Here is a 12003-nt window from a genome sequence, read left to right on the forward strand (position 1 = left end):
TTTTTTTTCTTTGGGAAATAGTGCCCTTTTTGTCTTGGAATAATGGACAAACATTGATTATTGTTGAATTTTGGGCACTAAGCTACGACCTGTACACTGGATAATGTTTTACAGTGTTTGACCTAAAATTAGCATTTTCATTTTTTGATAAGCAGGAAAATGACTGGCATTGAATTTGTGCTGAGTGAAGTTTTGGAGCCTCACCTATTTGTTTTCCGAAAGCAGAAGCATGATGGGCCAGAGAAAATCACTCCCATGCTAACATATTATGTCTTGGATGGTTCGATCTACCAGGCACCTCAGCTTTGTAGTGTCTTTGCATCTCGAATAGTATGCATTATAATCTATATCTTCAAGTCATTTGTGAAGTCCATTTGGTACTGAAGTTCCAAATAGAACTTGGGAGCATGCACATATGAAACATATGCTAATGCTGAAAGGTGAATGTATACTTCATGAGAAATCTGAACTATATCAACTTCTAATGGTGATTTCTATTATAGATTGTATAATAAAATCAAAAGACATGGTGTATAGAGAAATTGTATCTTGATTCTTGATTAAGTCCATTTCAGCACACTATTTACTTTCCCCTGAATAAATTGGCAGAATTAAGAATTGTTTGTTATCCATTGGCATTGCTTTGTTTCCTCTATTATTGCTATTCTCCAAAAAATCAAAAGGGAAGTAAACACAAGTAGAACATATATTTCTATTAGTTCATAGAACATTAAAATATATTTGCATTTCCAAATACATTGCTGGGGCTTTTGTTTGCCGAGTGTTTGACCAAATACCAAACCATCTGATTTGTGTGAAATATTGGAAAGATAGGAGTTGTCCTAGACATAGCCAGGTGAGGGTTATTACATGTAGAGTCAAAATATAGTCCGTAATATGAAAATTGGTGCGGAAACCGACCCGACCCTTTGCACAATAGTCCGAGTTGTGAAGCTCTCTAGATAAAATTGTTGTGAAAGTGAAGTTCGCTAATAAAATTGTATGCCAAATATAACTTAAATCCAACTTATTAAATCCAACCTCAATAACCAAAACAATGAGCAATGCCAAGAGATAAAACATATGTGATGACACAATGATTTGTTAACTAGGGAAACCCTTGATTAGAGGGAAAACCTTAGTGGGGATGGAACCCACAATATGATGTAGTAATATAAAAATTCCTTGTGAAAGGATGTGACCTTATTAGGAGGCAATTACAATAGAATCAGTACATTAGATCCTATTAGGAAACTTTTATTCCCCGTCAGAAGACTCTAGCACTATTAGGAGCCTTTAAAAGACAACTGAACACATTGCCCAAATAGCTTCTGCTACTGGTATACAAATAGATCTCCAGGATAACAAATATAAGTAATGAACTAACCAAATTTGCAACTCAATTGCCATTATAGTTTCTTTGAAGTTCCCAACCCAACATCAACATAATCCTTTGCTTTGATCAAATTTGCATCCCCTGATCACACTCACATCAATATAATACAATGTGATACATACAACTAAGAAAAACATCTTTCCTTTATACCTTGCCCTAACAATTAATTAGGTCGGCCTTTTGAGCTTGCCCAATGTACAATGAATTAAATAGGACCTCATTAAGATATTACATTAAAATTCTACACATTAAAATGCAATCTACAACTTCCAAAATAATTCACAATACAAGAGTAGTTTTCCAGTGAATATATCACGCGTTACACTAATAACCTCAACAAAATGATCTTCAAGATGTGCTAACGTGAACATATCATCACGAACATGTCTTCGACCACAATCTAAGCTCGCTTACTTTAATTCCATCTTTCTCATCAGATACAATCAAAAAATCAGCAACCTATTTCTTGCACACAGGTTTGCTACTTGTACTTACCAAATGATTTGTAACTCTACCAATTCTCTCTATATATCATAAACATACGCAAACATAGATATAGTATTTGAACACATTCCTGAACATGTTTATAAGCTCGCATAGCTTAACCTGTCATATCCTAACTTCATTGATCAATCCAAGTTCCACGACGTACATAATCACGGTTTGTCATTAACACAAACATATACATGTTGACTGGGCCAACATATATGGTAAGAAGGGAAAGAAAAAGGAGGCTAGTTAACTGCTTTCTGGTTTTTGTTGTTTTTTGTTACTCTTCTGGTCTCTCCCCATTTGCTATTGATGGTTTTGTTTTTTATGCTGAACTTGTTTATGGGCTGTAGGTGGTACGATGCGATGACCAACTACATGCAGTTTGTTAATTTGTTAAACTTTACTGGTTTTAAAAGTAGGAATACTAGTAACTCTATATACTGGTATACTATTTATGATGTTTTTGATATGAAATGTTAGGGGGATTGTTTGGTTGTGTGCTGGTTGCCAATTGGTCTTGTGCTGGTTGCCAACAGGTTTTTGATGGTAGTTCCACCATTGTTGTAAAGGGCCAGCACCCTAATTTTCGGCTGCTTTTTTATCAAAAACATATATATGTTGACATCAATGACAAACCTGCCACCAGTGCAACACATAAACATCATATCCAAGTGCCGACCACTTTTGGAATCCCAACACTCTCCTTAATCCTAACAATTGTTTGCTGCTGTCACATACTCTACTTCTGCTATAGATTGTGAAAATGCAATTTTGTTCCTTTCTTAGCCAAGAAACCAATCTTGCTTCTAGAAAGAATACACTACTACTTTTGCTCTTTCTATCATTAACATTACCTTCCCAATCAGCATGAATCATGTGATCTGTCACACCATAACCCAAAATCTGATGTTCCCTTGAAATATCTGAATTTCCTTTTCATTGCTGCTAAATGTGATGTGTCTCTCTAGGGTTTGCTTGAAATCTTGCAACAATACTAACTGCATTTGCTATGTCTAGTCTTGTGTGATTTAGATATTGCAATCCTCCTACCATTGATCTGTACCTTGTTTGCATTGCATTAGGAGACTCACCCTTACTTGATAACTTACATCTTGCAACCAGCCATAGGTGTTCCAATTGGCTTACAATTCTCGAATCCAAATCTTGTAAAAAGATTTTTTAGATACTTGATCTATTATATGAAAATTCCATCCTTATTCTGAGCTATTTGCAATCCCAAGAAATATTTCATTTCACTAATCATAGACATTTCAAATTTATTCTTCGTCTCTACAAAAAAATCTCATTAGCCTCATCATTTCCTCCAAAGATAATATCATCAACAAATACTACAATGATTAGTAAATCATCTGAATTTGTCCTTAAATACAAGTTACTATCTGCATTGCCTTTCTTGAATCCCAAGCTCTGTAAATGCTTGTCTAACTTTGCATACCATGCTCTAGGTGTCTATTTTAATCCATATAATGCCTTCTTCAATCTGCAAACCATGTCTTTGTCTTTAGTGAGTGGAAAAACATCAGGTTGTTCAATGTAAACTTCTTCCTCAAGTTTGCCATTCAAAAATGTTGATTTAACATCCATTTGATATACCTTGAAGTTTTTGTTTGATGCATATGCTACGAACATTCTTATTGCTTCCAATCTTGCAACAAGGGCAATTGTTTCTTCAAGATTAATTCCTTCTTGCTGTGATTATTCTTTGCATACCAATCTTGGTTTGTTTCTTACTACTTTACCTTGCTCATTTATCTTGTTCCTAAGCACCCATTTTGTGCCAATAACATTTTTGTCTTTAGGCCTAGGTACTAATTCCCAAGTCTTGTTCCTTTCTATTTGATCAAGTTCTTCTCTCATAGCTTTTATCAAGTATTCATCTTTGCATGCTTTATTTGCAGTCTTTGGTTCAACCTGTGATATCAAACAAATTTCTTCTCTCATCTTGTTTTTTATCAATACTCCTCTGTTTGTGTTGCCAATTATTTGTTCCTCAGGGTGATTCCTTGCAGCATACTTGGATGTTCTTTGCTACTCTCTAGGTATTTGATAGCAATTTCCTTGAATCTTTCCTTATGCCCAATGATAGCAGTCCTTAGGTACCATGGTTTATGACCTTGAATCCTTCTGGTTGATTAATTATAGCTTGTTATTCACTATTTGTTTATTATATATTAATTCATCTTAATTCTTTAATTGTTGATCGTGTAATTTTAATGTATATTAATAAATAATATAAAATATATTTATAATACTATATCATTTATAATTTTATATATTATTATATATATTTGTTTATACTTTATGAATATTATTATCAATATTTATTATATAAATAGACCATTATTTTCTAATTCTATTCTAGGAATGGGGACATGACACTATAGCAGTTTTTGTTATAATAATTTGATTTATCTTTTATATTTTCTTTCTCATAACTGAATATTTATTTACTCTAAATGGAGTTTCTTACTGTTTGACTTTTGCACTTCTTTTATATACACTCAAATTGTGTAATAATTTGAGTTTTTTGTGCTAAACAGTTCACCATGTGACCATTTTTTTACTGGGTTCAATCCTTTGTGAATTCTAATCATCATGGAAAAAGCATTTTTAGCCAGCTTAATCAAAATATCTGGTTTAACTTGATTCCAAAATTATTCTGTAATATCTACTAATTGAGTATTCAATTGTTTGTACTCATGTTTTTAGATACTGAGGGTGATAATGTAAACCTGATGCAAAATCTGGAATCGAGAGTGTTGACTATAAAGAACTAAAAGAAGTAAAGCAGGTTGATCATATTCTTGCAACTTTACAACGCAAGGTAATATACGATAGTTTCTTTGATTTATTTTTTCCATTTAATTTACAGCAAAATTGAACTTTCCATGTCAAAGGAAATAAGTAAGAAAATTCTTTGAAATATTAAAAAATGGGTTATTTTCAGGAGGTTTGTGGATTTGAACTTTGCATAGTCAATTGACACAGCTGGGAAATTCACACTCTTCAATTTTGTAGGCAGGAACATTACTCTTTTCAATTTTAAGTTATCTGCAGTTGTGCGGTTAATGGAAATTTTTGGATGTTAGACTTTAGTCTTTCATTATCAAAGAAGGCTATGTTTTGGATGGTCTACTGATGTAGGGATTAAAGACAAATATAATCATACCGGAAAGCCACGGTTACAAGATGCCTAAAAACATAGATCTGAAAATTAATCCACTAGCAAAGAATGGGAGTGTTTAGATAGATAGTATATTTTCCTCAAGATCCACATAATTTACCTTTGGACCAGCATCGTGGCCATTCTATGAGTGAGAAATATAAGTTGGTTGTGTAGATGATAGTGGATGCATATCATTAAGGAAAAAGTTCACGTGTTAGTGGATTATTGACTATTCTCCCAATCCACAATTACCCTTCAATGTTTCCCTACCCAAGTTTTGCAAAGGAAGGTTCAATTTATTGAGCATAGTGAAGACATTGCCGAGGTATACACATTTAAGATTATGTTTGTCTTGGAGAGACATTGCAACCCTTTACAGAACTGATTTCAAATTTTTAAAGAGGTTTGTAACTGGAGAATTGTCTGAAGTTGTAGGCAGCCTAGCCTAGGCAGGAGTATTGTGTGGAAGATCTAGCCTGACGTGTATCTGACTTACACTAGTTTTCGCATGTGGTTTTCTATCCACGTGGGATTCATTTAGCTTAGTCTCGGACTTTCTTCTTCCTAAAGATTGTGGAAGAGATGTTCATACTGATTAGGAGTATATTTCCATATCTATTTAGTTAATGGTCAATAATTTAATATTAATTTGTTTAGATCATAGTAACGAGAATCATCATGAAATCGTCTGAATTGCTAGTTTGGCGATTCGATCCATGGTTCTCGATTTTTTTTGAACTGGTGAACTAGATGAGCAATTTCATCGCATGAATTGCCAATTCATGCAAAAAAATGCCAAAATTACCTTTGTGAATCTCGAAAAATCAGCTGAGCTTGAGGATGACGATGAGGCTTGAGCTAGAGCCTTGCTTTTTCATTTTGTTTATAGATACTGATAGACATACGTTTCATGGATCTTCATCTTACATACATTTATGATTTGATGTCTTATGGATCTTCATCTTACATACATTCTATGATTTGACTCATTATTGTAACAACCACTTTTACTGGGTCTTAACTAACAACTAGTTATATCATAGAATATAGTCAATACTTCATATTCATAGGAAGATAGTTATAATAGATATGTTCATGTGAATGAAATTAATGGTTACAATCAATTAAACAAAAAATTCATAACTAATAATTGAAGACACTATTAATGAATTTAACATGGAATTTAAAATCTACACACCTTAGAATTCAACACCGAAATTTGTCTAGGGATGCTTTTGCAAAACCCAAGTTAGTCCATAAATACCACTTAGGAACAATTAGCTATGCCACTTTATCGAAATGACAATTACCATCAAATACTATTATATTATTTAGGGCATCAAATACCAGTATCATTTAGGGCATCAAATACCATTGTATCATTTATGGCATCAAATACCACTGTATCATCCCTTTTCCTTCCATTGCTAACTATGGCAATAACATTTAGTTAGAAAATACATTCATTTATTATTCACATAAATGAAAGACTAAAATAACAATCCATCAGATAAACCTATCTCTTGCATATAGATATATTCCATGTTTAGTTGGAAGATCAAATGATCTAACTGGCTACCAATTACATTGACAAGAAAAGTTGCTTTCATTAAAGGAAATAACTGAATCAATGATATAAATCAATCCATCATATCTTCTACTTGTATAAACATCATAAAAGTAAAATACGTGCTACCAACAAATGTTTGAATGCATAACTAATCTTTGTTTGGTGCATCTCTTGACATCTTGTGGAGAGGGAAACGTTGTCAAGGGCTTAACCACCCAACCACAACCCTTACATATCCCCATGCAATCTCTAACGAGAAAGACCCTCCCTACCCAGAAATAGATATTGAACACCTTGTCCATCCATTGAGCATCTTGGTACTAGAGCATCAATCCCACCACTCGACTAGGCACCAAGATCTAAACTTTGGTCTACCATGAGCTGACTTGGTATATATAATTTTATCATTTTATTGCTTTCATATATTGACATATGTTTGTTCTTGCAGGGTTTTCTTCTCCTCCCCACCCATCAATGCTTGACCCTTCCGGCCTTGGGTGTATCCTAGGAGATTTCGAACCATGTGTAATGCAAGTATCATTTTAGTAATTCAGATTTGTTTCCATTCGAACTGATCTTGTCTCAGAGGTATATGGTCAATTCCTCTGTACAAATCAGATCAATGCCTTATGTAAAGTAATATACATCGATGGTTGCTTCAATTAATCATACACAAAATATGCCATTAGCAATGTGATCGCTTATCATTCAAAGTGATGGCAATTTATAATTGTGGGTCTGTATTATCAGTAACATCTGATATGCAGGGCAAACAAAGATATTCAAAAATTTCTATTAATTTCTTTAACAACGTTATGTGGCTTATTTATGACATTGTTGCTTCATTTATGATCAACAATGGATAATGATAACGCAACAATTAATTTATATCATTGATTCTTCAGCACTTGAGAACAGAGAAAATATGGCATTAAATCATAAGTAACAATTGCATGACCTGTAACTGTATTGGTGTTCTGTCTAGCTTGGCTCGCGAATAATGGGTTGCAACATGATGATTGTTATCTGGCCTACTGGCAACATCGTTGATATGATTCTATGCCTTTGATATCCATTATAAGAAGCAAGAATTCACGATAGTCTAGTCTAAGGAAGATTGCATTTGGCTTGAGGCCATGAGAAAGAGTGCTTGCAAGAAAATATGAGCTCGGAACAATTGCAAGAAGAGAAGGGTCGCCTCCCAAGCAATGGGGGAGTAATAAATAAATCAGTCGCACCTTATCTCCATTACAAGAAGAGGGTGGCAGTGGAGCAGTTACAATGTACACAAGAAGTCATCAGCACAAATATTAAAATGGCCATCTCAAACTCTATGGCTTGATAGAAAATTATAGAAATAATGAAAGGTGGCCACACATAAGATAATATTAAACCGATAGCCAAAGTGAAAAAAAATAATGATATTGTCGTAGTATATAACATCATGGAATCTACTGATACCTAGATGTGTATGTATGCATATACGTGTACATGTGTAAACCCCAACCATAAATTTTTTACATATACGCCAAATATCAAGTATGCATATACGTCCTTATATATATAAAATTGGTTTATGTATGTACACATATACATGTATAGATATGTAGGTATCATGATGTCGATATGATGAGACATGTTTATATATCAAGAGGCTCCAACCAACAACACAATTACAAACAACCATATATTTCTTACGTATATGCCAAATATCAAGTATGCATATATGTCCTTATATATATAAAATTGGTTGTATGTACACATATACATGTGTGTACATGTATAGATATGTAGGTATCATGATATTGATATGATAAGACATGTTTATACATCAAGAGGCTCCAACCAACAACACAATTACAAAGGTATAAACTTGCTCAAATTTCAATTCATGCTTAGTGATCTCTTTTACTATTAAATGATATGTAATTTAATAGGTTATCATGGTCATCCAATGTACACTCAGTGATGGTGGTGCCCCCCATGCCCAATGCCTTTCTGGCAATGCTTCCCCCCTTCGCCGTGCTCTTGCAAGGGAATTCTCCACGATTATATCATATTTACCATAACAAGTTATTATTCATAAACCATCATAATGGCTAACCACCATTCTACTTCCCATGATGAATAATAAACTTTCTAAGATTTCAAGGTAACAATATAATAGCATCATAACGATTAACTATCATGCCAACTTCATATGAAATTATAACGATTAACCACTTTACCCTTTCACATGATCGTAACTAATTTTACCTTTCAATTGACTTCATAGGAAACCTCAGCGACTATATGAACAATTTTAGATTGAACCAAAATTTAGGATATAACAATGATCCTATGATTTGTATTTAATTCAGCTACAATTTACATTTTACCTATAACATAATTACATATGTTATGGATTTATCATTTATGTTCCATGTTTATGTATGGTAGCTTCTGTTTAATGATGTTATAGTGTGTTAAAGTTATATTCAATTAAGGGTGCATGAATAAGTTTTAAATTGTTAAAATCTCTAAATTTGAAGGGTCTTTTAAATTTGCCGATTCGCGATTTTATTTGACAATTCCGATTCTGATTACTTTGGTTTAGATGGTTTCCAAATCGGTCTTCAATTATTGATTGTTTCTTTGGGAAACATCATCACTACAATTGCCTAAATATGTACATTTCATTCTTTGAATAAACTCAGACACTTACCATTGTGTGACATGGTATTAGAGAACAAGTAAGATTTTTTTGGAAATTTTACAATTCTAAAAATTCCTTAACAATAATTTTGAAGTGCAAATTGTTCAAAAATCTTTGATTGTGCATTTTGAATGTGTAGGGTTTCTTGGCTGAGGAATTTGAAGGCATCTTTACCCTTATGCTCATGCGTTTGTTCTATTTGCAACTCGTGTGAGTTCTTGTATGAAAATCACTTGCATCTTCTACAACTCGCATGAATTCTTCTATGCTAAGCTTGTGTAAATTCACACTTTCTCGCATATGGTTTCCTTGAGTTTGCATTTCCTGTAAAAGGTTGTTTTCCCTGTGTTTTCAATGACTCTTTACCTGCCTGTGACTTTTTGTGCATTTGCATTTTGTCGCAACATGTTTGATGGTCACGTTTTGGAGCTTTTAGTAATGTAACAAAAGCTTTTGAGTTCTGTCGACAACAATTCTATCCAATAACAACTTGGTAAGCTTAGACTACAAGGCAACACAATTGATGATATTGCCTACGCCATTTTTCTACCTTCAAGGAACAACATTTTTGAGTCTCTTTGCAATTTGCAAATCAAGGGCCCTGTCACCTAGGGTTTTCTTGAAAACCTTTGTGTTATTTATTCTATTACGTTCATGACCTTATGCAAATATTGATGCCTCTAATCCTTTCTTACAACTAGGGTTTGAAGTTTTCCTAGGTATTTTTTGCACCTCAACCTAGTGTTGACTATTTTTTGAATAAAATTCAGGTTTCTTTTGCATTGAGGTTTGTACCTGTAGATATTCCTTTTTCTTGGGATTTGTGCCTCTAGTTTGAACGTAACTCTATTTTGTATGAATTGAGATCCATGGCTAGGGTTTTGTGCAATGAGAGTTTCAACTCTTTGAATTATCTCATTTTTCTTGCCACGAAAAGCATGAAAGATGACTTCTTATATCAATATATTGTTGGGAGGCAAAAATATGTTCAATGGGTGCAACTACAAGATGTGGGAGTAGTGGATAGTGACGATTTTTAAATATCACTTCCTTGATGAGATTGTTTTGGGCAAGTCTACTCAGTTTACAGTAAGACTAGATCAAGATAAATTTGATGAGAGGAATTGCGAAGTCGTCATGCTAACTCAATTGTTAGTTATCGACAATTAGTTGCCTCAGCTTCCCTAATGCAAGACAACTACTGAAATATGTGATATTGTGAAGGGCCTAGTGAAACATCTGACAAGAGTCGTGCATTTTTTCAAAAGAACATGCTTTTCTCGATTATGATGGATGAGAGGATGTCCTTGCAGGAACATCTCACAAAAATCAAAGACATGTGATCGGTTGGAGGCGATTGGTCAGACAATGGAGAAAGAAGACATGATAATAATCACTCATGTTGACTTGAAGTTTCTAGATCTTTGCACCAAACTTCTACAACAGGATTGATGGAGACAATAGTTTTGTAGCAGTGCTAATTGTCCTCTTTAGAACAAGCCTTTATTGCAAATTCTTTTCCTTAGGACAAAGGGAACAATTTGTTCTCTCGACAGAAAGGCCCATATCAATCCCAAGACAACTCCAAGACGAAGAATATTTAGTGCAATAATTGCCACAAATATGGTCACATGAAGAAAGATTGTTGGCATTATTTGGCTTTTGAACAAAAGAAACAGGGAGGGTCTCAACTCTTAATAGAAGGCCAATGTGGTAGAGAAGACTAAGGACACTAACTAGGAGTCTACCTTCTATGTCTTTTTTGCCAAACCCCCCCACAAATCACATCAAATCATCTTCTTAGTACATCGACTCAGTGTCTTCTCGACACTTTACTCATCGCCAAGATTGGTTTGCTGACTACAGACCATTCACTACTTCAATTATCTTTGGAGGAGAAGAGTATAATGTTGTTGGAAAGGGCATTGTTCAATCTAGAGGGAGGAATTTAATTTTCCTCAAGTTACTACATTCTAGGCAAGGAACTCAACCTTCTATCTGTTAGTCAGATTATGAGACACTACTTAGTTGGATGTGATATTTAGTTCGCACAAATGTAGTTTTGTTGATCGGGAAACTCATAATACAATTGTTGTGAGTATTAAGGATCATGGTCTTCTTGGAGAGCTTCAAAGGTATTAAAATTGGTTCACGTTGATGTATGTGGACTGGTTACTAGGTCTAGGTATTATTTGTTATTTATTGATGATTTTAGTCATAAAGTGGGGGTGTATTTTCTTACAACAATAATCTTAGGTGTTTAGTATGTTTTAGAAGTTTAAGTCATTGGTAGACAGAGAGTTAGGTCAACAAATAATAACTCTTGGGATAGATAATGGGGGGAATTTTTCTCTCCTAAATCTCCAACTTCCGTGTACATCATAGTATCAAGTGTCAGTTATTATGCCTTACACCCCTTGGTAGAAAAAGAGCTAGGTCAACAAATAATAACTCTTGGGATAGATAATGGGGGGAATTTTGTTCTCCTAATTCTCCAGCTTCCATGTACATCATAGTATCAAGGTCAACTTACTATGCCTTACATCCCTTAGTCAAATGGTGTGGTTGAGTATAGCAATCGCATAATCACCGAAATTGCTCAGCTTGTGTTGGAACAAAGAAATGTTCCAAGGAAGTTTTGTGAAAGTAGTTTACATTGTTGT

At 34.0% G+C, this 12003-nt stretch overlaps 1 pseudogene across 1 annotated transcript in view; it reads left to right on the top strand.

Moving 5' to 3' along the window:
• The window catches only part of LOC149546762 (mediator of RNA polymerase II transcription subunit 6-like), a 102534-nt pseudogene that overhangs the window by 72624 nt on the left and 17907 nt on the right, over positions 1-12003 (top strand). The window contains exons 2-3 of the transcript XR_016353766.1: positions 156-377; positions 4590-4733. The product of XR_016353766.1 is annotated as a mediator of RNA polymerase II transcription subunit 6-like (transcript). The remainder of the gene's footprint in view (positions 1-155; positions 378-4589; positions 4734-12003) is intronic.

The sequence above is a fragment of the Cupressus sempervirens genome, chromosome 7 (genome assembly GCF_028749045.1).
Source record: "Cupressus sempervirens isolate cs-2001-9-10 chromosome 7, ASM2874904v1, whole genome shotgun sequence".
NCBI lineage: Eukaryota > Viridiplantae > Streptophyta > Pinopsida > Cupressales > Cupressaceae > Cupressus > Cupressus sempervirens.